We start from the raw sequence: 8,514 nt of genomic DNA, 5'->3' as shown, positions 1-8,514 counted from the left end.
CTCTCTCTGCCCTGGTCACAACTATGTACTTTGTTCCCAAAGGTTCAAAGCAGTTTTGACTCCAAGGAATCCAAGAAAGGCTTGGAGCCTTGAAAGGCTCCAAGTGGCCTTTCTCTCCACTTCCTGCATAAGTACATGAAGATATGTTTCTCTGTGTGTGTGTGTGTACCTTCACAGTAATGTTGGAACCCACAAAGTTCCAAAAAGCTGCCCAGCTATCAACCAACAGGAAACTGGTCCAATAAATGATGGCACATCAGTACGATGGGATACTGTATAACTGAGAGTCATCCCTTCTTCAGCCATCAGAAGCCTGTGCTGGGTCTCCCCTACCCCACCCTCAAGTTCAGGTCCCATACACACAGGCGAGGAAGCACTGATATAAGTCAAGCTCTTAACCTCATGGAGATGCGTATACATCACAGCCTTAACCCGGAGATGTAGGCGTGTCATGGATTCAGTTGGGAAACACCAGCAGATACAGGAAGCTTTAGCACATCTGCTTTCAAAACCTGGTGTATTCAGATATATGAGGCCCAGTAAACCAAGGTGACAGCTCTTTGCTTACCTACTGAACTGCGGTAGACAGGGATTCCCGGCAGCACAGAAATCAGTGTATCTGTCTTCTGGGATCTAAGATCGTTTTCTTCATCTTTCTTCTCTTGCCGTTCTGCGTGGCCATGCAGACTATCCCAATATCTGAATATTTCAGCAGTTTCAGTGTTCCTTACGTCCAAGTACATATCCTTTTCTTTTTTTTTTTTAAAGATTTATTTATTGATTGATTGATTACTATGTTGGGTCTTCGTTTCTGTGCGAGGGCTTCCTGTAGTTGCGGCAAGCGGGGGCTACTCTTCATCGCGGTGCGCGGGCCTCTCACTATCGCGGCCTCACTTGTTGCGGAGCACAGGCTCCAGACGCGAAGGCTCAGTAGTTGTGGATCACGGGCCTACTTGCTCCGTGGCATGTGGGATCTTCCCAGACCAGGGCGCGAACCCGTGTCCCCTGCATTAGCAGGCAGATTCCCAACCACTGTGCCACCAGGGAAGCCCCAAGTACATATCTTATAAGAACACTTTATGGGTTCCTGTGTTGTCTGTCTGCTGTGCAGAAAAGGGCTGTTAATTCCATTAGCTAATTGGTGTGTTAGGGTCTGTTCACTCAGTTACCTTTTTCTCTCTACCGGAGCAGATGTTAATGCAGCCCAGCCTCTGACTCTCCACCCCCTCTGGCGTCTGTACCGGGACTTTGTGAGCCAGGGGGCTCCTGGAGCCACACAGAGGCCCCGGGGACCCGGTGGAAGGCGGGAGGGATGCCGGGAGCTGCATTCTGTCTGGTCCCTGCCGAGGGCTGTCAGCATGGCCTCCATCTCAGGTAGCGTTGGTCACCGCATCCCCAGGGTGTGTGGTTTGCCTAAATGCCTGTGGAGTCTGGCCCCATGAAGGAAGTCAGTCTAGGGGAATGACAATGGAAGGATTTGGATTTACTGTCTGGAGACTGCAGCCTCGATATCAGAAACCATATTCAAATATTTTGAGAGTTTGAAATGCCATTATCTCCAGCGCGGCTGTTATTGATGCAGTTTCTCTGTTCAACATAATGGCCTCTATTCTCTCCAGCCCCAGTCAGTGACTCTGAGTTAAGTATCTGGGGAAATGTGTTCATGAGGGTCCCATTTAGTTCTTAATTGTACCACTTTATATTAATCATTATAGATGTGCTATTACGCAAGGGGAGTTTACTGTTCCTTATGAACTAAACCCAGTCCCGTGCCTTCTCCCCAGACCACTCACTAAGGGCACGATGCTCGGTAGCTCTTCTGGACCCAGACGAAATCGTGGGATCATGGGCGGTGTGTGTGTGGGGGGGCCTGTTCTAAGAACTTTAAGACATCGTGTAGTGGGCAATCAATCTGTGGCTCTTAGTCTGTATTCCTACTGTCCTTTTAATTATAACACTAATAACCATTGAAAAAATAACCTATTTAAATAACCTATTTTTGAAAATAGGGTAGATGATTAAGTATATTATTATTATTTTTAAATTAATTAATTTATTTATTTTTGGCTGCTTTGGGTCTTTGTTCCTGTGCGCGGGCTTTCTCTAGTTGCGGCGATAGGGGGCTACTCTTTGTTGCGGTGCGCGGGCCTCTCAATGCGGTGGCTTCTCTTGTTGCGGAGCACAGGCTCTAGGCATGCGGGCTTTAGTAGTTGTGGCTCGCAGGCTCGGTAGTTGTGGCTCGTGGGTTCTAGAGCGCAGGCTCAGTAGTTGTGGCGCACGGGCTTAGTTGTTCTGCGGCATGCGGGATCTTCCCGGACCAGGACTCGAACCCGTGTCCGCTGCATCGCCAGGTGGATTCTTAATCACTACGCCACCAGGGAAGCCCCGTATATTATTTTTAAATAGAAAAACATCACGTGCTTATTGTAAAACATTCAAGAAACGTGAAAATACATTTTAAAAAAATCCATAATTCCCACCACCTAGAGACACTCACTATAACTTTTTGGGGTATTTCCAGATATTTTTCCTATGCATGTATGTGTGTGTTTTTCAAAAAAAACAAACAGAAAGACACAAATAGGATCATACTTTGCGTATAGTGGAACCAGGCCTTCGGAGATCATGCATAGACCGTGTCATCACTTTTTAACAGCTTTGTTGAGACAAAATTCACTAATCATGTAATTCACCCATCTAAAGTGTACGATTCAGTGGCTCTTAGTATATGCACAGAGTTGCGCAACCATCAGGACAGCCAGTTGTAGAACATTTTATCACCCTGAAAGAAGCTCCCGTGTGCCGAGCCATCATTCCCCTCATGCGCGCCTCCCGCCCCACCCTCCAGCTTCCACTCCCCAGCCCTAGGCAACTACTAATCTCTTTTCTGTCTCTATAGGTTTTCCTGTTCTGGCGTTGCATATGAACGGAATTATATAATATGTGGTCTTTTGTGTTTGGATTCTATCACTTAGCATGATTTTTCAAGGTTCATCCTCATTGTACCATGTACCAGTACTTCATTCCTTTTTATGGCTGAATAATATCCCATTATGTGGAAATACCACATTTTGTTTACTCACCAGTGGATGGGCAATTGTGTTGTTTCTCCTGTTTGTCTGTGATGAATAATGCTTCTTACAAACATTTGTGAGTGAGTTTCTGTGTGGACATATGTGTTCACTTCTCTTGGGGGGAACTGCTGAGAGTGGACTTGCTGACCATCTAGTAACTATCTTTAATTGTTTATGGAACTGCTGGACTCTCTTCCAAAGCAGCTGTACCATTTCACATTCCCACCAGCAGCATGTGAAGGTTCTGATTTCTCCACATCCTCACCAATGCTGGTTGTTATCTGACTTTTTGATTCTAGTTATCCCAGTGGCTGTGAAGTGTGTGTGTGGTCGTCTTGATAGCAGGTTGGTATTCTTCCTGTATGTTGGGGAGTGTCTTAGCTTGTTTGCTAAGACTTTATTGATAAGTGTCATCTCAACACGAGTGAGGGAATGAAGTGAGTGAACCAATGAAGGAGGAAATACAAGGCAGAGCCTTACCGACATGGCTGCAGCTGTCCGAGGAAACACATCCACTTGCCTGGTCGTGCACCATGTCTCCCATACAGGCTGCGGAGAACGAACATGTTTTACAAGAACAGTCCTTTGGGGAAAAGAAAAAAAAAAGAGTATCTTTAGTTTTCTGTCTCCCTTCTCTGGTTGGTCAAGTCTGTCCCTTGGTCACTACGTCCTCTGCTGTCCTGATTCTGGTTCTCAGCCCCTCCCTGTAGCGGCTGGGCATCCCGAGTCCACAGCCAACAGCGAGTGCGTCGTCGGAGTCTGAAGCGGTAGGAAGAGCCCATGGCTGCTTCTGTAGGTCCAGTTGGGTCAGATGGCCGTTCCTGTGTCAGTCACTCAGAAAGGGAATAGAAGATTCGTGAGAGCCCAACCCTTTGACTTACAGAGACCGCTGCAAATGGCGGCCAGAGTCTTTGGAGGATGCCCCAAGGCAGGGTGCGTGGGGTGAAGAATGAATGAGCGTCGGCGGCCCTCGGGGCGGAGAGAAGGAGAAGGCTGCAAAGGGCACTGGGATGGAAGGTCCAGAAACAGGAAAAGGTGTGTGGTTAGGAAGCCCAGGGAGGTGCTCCCGTTCGCAGCACAGACGCTACATGGAACGACACAGAGGTCAGCATGGGCCCTGAGCAAGGATGACATGCAAATCTGTAAACGCTTCTTCCATGTTAAAGGGGCAACAAAGAAGAAATCCGGAGAGGTGTGTTCCACGCAGGAGAGCCAGCAGAGGGAAAGGCCAGCTCCTGTCCGAAGGAGGCAGTGATGGGACGTGGGGACCTTGGGGGGGACAGCGCGGAGTCAGGCGGCTGCTTCATAAGGAGCCAAGTTGGACAAGGAGGGGAGAACAGGGCTGGAGGAGAACGTGGGCTGGAGGGGTTTTCTTTTGTTTTAAAGACGGGAGAGACACACATTTAAATGCTGATGGAAGATTCCAGTAGAAAGAGAGAGAAAAGGGGGAGAAAGTGTGGGTAACTCCTGAAGAGTCCTGCTGAGGAGGGACGGGTGTGGGGTGAGTAAGGGTTGGCTGTCCCCAGGAGGGCGCCCCTGAGGAAGGCTTGGGCCCGCAGGCGGTGGTCCTGGAGGGCGGGCTCCAGGGCGCTGCCCTCATGGCTTTCGGGTTTGCTGGAGGCTTCGGAGCGAGGGGTGAGCTGGCGGAGCGAGGGCCTGCTTGGGCTTCGTGCCGGGACTCCACAGGGTCCGCAGGGTGGCGCGATGATTCCTTTGTGCACCATCTGGGGGCGTCAGAAACTGGGTTTTTCCAGGTGCAACAAAGGAAGGACACCGGGGCAGGGAAGGTTAGCGTATGGAGTGGTTCATGGAAGTGGAGCGGAGGCCCGGGGAGGGGGCAGCGGCCCCCCGGGAGGGAGAATCGTGCAGAGTGCCGTGAGAACTCGGTGTTCCCGCCCCCGTGCGGGCATCTGTGTTCTGTCCACTGGCACAACCCAAGCACCTACACAGGCGTTACTGGATACACGATCTGGAGGAGAGACTCCGGTCACGCGGGGGGTTTCACAGGGACAGCAGCTGTGGATGATGGTGACAAGCCACGGAGTGGCCCTGGAATTGCGCGGCCGAAGTGGTGAGGAAGAGCCACGCGGGCCACGGGGTCAGGCGAGGAGAGGCCGAGGCGTGGCTCAGTCGCACTTGTGTGGGAGGACAGAGTTGCTTAGGCAGGATGGGCTGTGGAGGAGGCCGTGTGCCTGGCCCCCGGTCCCCAGGGAGTGACGACAGTGGACTCGGACGATGGCAGGTGGCTGTGGCTAAGAGGCTGCACTGGGTTGAATAGCGTCCCCCCAAATTCGTGTCCTTCCTGGGACCTCAGACTACAACCTTATTTGGAAATTGGGTCATTGCAGCTGTGATTAGTCAAGATGAGGTCATGCCGGAGCAGGGCTGGCCCTTAAGCCAACATGACTGGTGTCCTAATAAGAAGAGGGACAGAGCCACAGAGAGAGTGAGGACACAGAGAGAGGCCACATCATGATGGAGGCAGAGAGCGGAGAGATGCAGCTGCAAGCCGAGGAAGCCGAGGGTGGCCGGGAGCCCCCGCAGCTGAAAGGGGCGGGAAGGGCCCTCCCCTAGAGCCTTCAGAGGGAGCACGGTGCTGACGGCACCTTGACTTCACACTGCTGCTCTCCAGAGCTGAGAGACAATAAATGCCTGTTGTTTTAAGGCCCCCAGTTTGTGGTGCTTCGTTACAGAGGCCCCAGGAAACTAACGCAGAGGGAAGGACAGGTCTGTGGGACAGCTGCACAGCAGGTGGCACGGGACAGCCAGCCCCTGCCAAGGCCCGGAGGCGTGGGCGAGGGCGGGGAGAGGCTGAGACAGCGGGGAGTTCGCTGTCCAGACGGGGATTTCCAGAGGGCGGGGCGTAGCCGGGAGGAGGACGGGGGATCAGGGGAGAGCAGCGGTGGGCGGGCAGGGGGATCAGGGGAGAGCAGCGGTGGGCGGGCAGGGGGATCAGGGGAGAGCAGCGGTGGGCGGGCAGGGGGATCAGGGGAGAGCAGAGGTGGGCGGGCAGGGGGATCAGGGGAGAGCAGAGGTGGGCGGGCAGGGGCATCAGGGGAGAGCAGAGGTGGGCGGGCAGGGGGATCAGGGGAGAGCAGAGGTGGGCGGGCAGCTTCTCATCGTGCCTCACAGCCCTGTCTTCCCTGGTTATGGTCCAAAATGCAGACGCCCAACGTGGCCTTTGTTATCATTATTATTTTTTAATATTCATTTGTTTGTCTGCGCCGGGTCTCTGTTGCAGCATGTGGACGCTTAGTTGCGGCGTGTATGCGGGATCTAGTTCCCTGACCGGGGATCACACCCGGGCCCCCTGCATTGGGAGCGCGGGGTCTTAACCTCTGGACCACCAGGGAAGTCCCTGGCCTCTGTTATTCAACCTTCACAAACACCTGAAGGATAGGTGTCATCTGTTACCTAGCTGTGAAGAAGTTGAGTCCCGGATTAAGAAATTTGCTCAGAGCTGTTGCACGTGAGTGACAGAGCAGGGATTCAAATCCAGGTCCATCTGAGTCGGAAGCTGCTGCCCTCCCTCCTCCTTCCTAGCCCCCCAAACCCTCATTGAGCATCTGCTGTATACAGTGTCTACAGAAGCTCAGGCATCTACATGTGTCCTGTACAAGCTCACAAGCTGGTAGAGAAGGGCATCGTGTGAGCTTCACAGGGCTGTAGTAGCAAATTGTCATAAACTTGTGGCTCAAAATAAAGCACATTTATTGTCTTAAGAGTTCTGGAGGCTGGAAGTCCGAAATGGGCTTCAGTGAGTTAAAATCGAGGCATCACAAGCTGCGCTCCTTCTGGAGGCTCCCTGCCTCTCCCAGCTGCTGGAGACCCCCCCACCCTGGGTTCGTGGCCCCTCCTATACCAGCCTGACCTCTGCTTCTGTCCTCCTGTCTCCTTCTCTGACTCTGCGGCTTCCCTCTGTCACTTCTGAGGACCCTCCCGGGTAATCCAGGACAATCTCCCCATCTCAAGAGCCTTGAGTTAACCGCATGTGCAGAGTCCCGTGGTCGTGCAGGGCACCATGGTCCCAGGCTCCAGGGATTAGGACGGGGACAAATGGGAGGAGCACCGTGTCCTGCAGCCGGAGACGTGGCACCGCCGTCCGATGCAGGTTTCCTCGCAGAGGTTCACGCAGGATGCCATGGAAACACAGACGTGCCCCTCAGGGCTGAGATGCTCTAGCCTGTCACGTGGAGACAGCGGCAGTGGGGCCGGGTGTGAGCACGGCTGGGGGGTGGGGTCAGTGTCTGGAGGAGGGAGGGAAGTTCGTAGGGCCAAACCCCGAGGGACATGCTCAGTAACTTAGGCTTTATCCCCTGGGCTGATGTCTGCAGACCTTAATTTTTTCTGGAGAAGGAAGGATTTATTACTACTTGCAGCAAGTAAGGAGAACACCGGGGATCTTTCCCAAAGCAGTATCTCCTCTCTGCAGACCTTTTCTGATCACATGTTTCTGTTGGTTAAACGAGGGTTAGCTCTCACCCTAACTAAGTGTGTCAGTGTATTTAAAAATTATACGTGTATCGCTATACTAATACCTTGTGTACTTTTATAAGACGTATGAAACAGGAATTTACTAACAGAACGCCCTGAATTTTAGCTGGACACGTGATGACACTTCCCAGGCTCGCTTGAGGTCAGGTGTGGCCATGGGCCAATGGGATGTGAGCAGATGTGCCTGGGCCACTTCTGGGTCATCTCTTTTTAAAAATTAATTAATTAATTAATGTATTTATGTACGTACGTATGTATGTATTTATTTTTGGCTGCATTGGGTCTTCGTTGCTGCGTGCAGGCTTTCTCTAGTTGAGGCGAGCGGGGGCTACTCTTTGTTCCGGTGCATGAGCTTCTCATTGTGGTGGCTTCTCTTGTTGCGGAGCATGGGCTCTAGGTGCGTGGGCTTCAGTAGTTGCAGCGTGCGGGCTCAGTAGTTGTGGCTCGCGGGCTCTAGAGCACGCGGGCTCCATTAGTTGTGGAGCGCGGGCTCAGTAGTTGTGGCGCACGGGCTTAATTGCTCCTCGGCACGTGGGATCCTCCCGGACCAGGGATCGAAGCCATGTCCCCTGCCTTGGTAAGCGGATTCTTAACCACTGCGCCACTAGGGAAATCCCTGGGACATCTCTTTAAAGACAAAGTGCTTTCCTGAGTCCCTTCTTAGTCTCCCCTTATTCCTGCAACAGAGCATGTGGACGGGAAGGTGAGCCAGCTTCTACCCTGCAGACAAGATGACACTGTCAGGACAGAGGAGACACAGGCCCTGTGGAATGACCCGTGAAGCACAGTCCGCTCATGTCCACATGATTTCAGGAGAGAGAGCTAAACATCTGCCTAAGTCTGTCATCTTTCATCGCCCAGTTACAGCAGCTTTGGTTTTACCCTGATGCGTATACTGTGTTCAAGTTCATGTTTAAGCTCAAGTTGTTTTTCCTGAGTGCTTTGC

At 52.3% G+C, this 8,514-nt stretch overlaps 1 long non-coding RNA gene across 1 annotated transcript; it reads left to right on the top strand.

Moving 5' to 3' along the window:
* The first annotated feature begins 5,899 nt into the window (after nt 1–5,899).
* LOC309631503 lies at nt 5,900–6,241 on the top strand. The gene is made up of 2 exons (XR_014246320.1): nt 5,900–5,976; nt 6,175–6,241. It is a non-coding gene; the product is annotated as an uncharacterized lncRNA (long non-coding RNA).
* Nucleotides 6,242–8,514: the final 2,273 nt, after the last annotated feature.

The sequence above is a fragment of the Balaenoptera borealis genome (assembly GCF_965194805.1).
Source record: "Balaenoptera borealis genome assembly, chromosome: 7".
NCBI lineage: Eukaryota > Metazoa > Chordata > Mammalia > Artiodactyla > Balaenopteridae > Balaenoptera > Balaenoptera borealis.
This window is presented reverse-complemented; position numbering and strand designations above follow the sequence as displayed.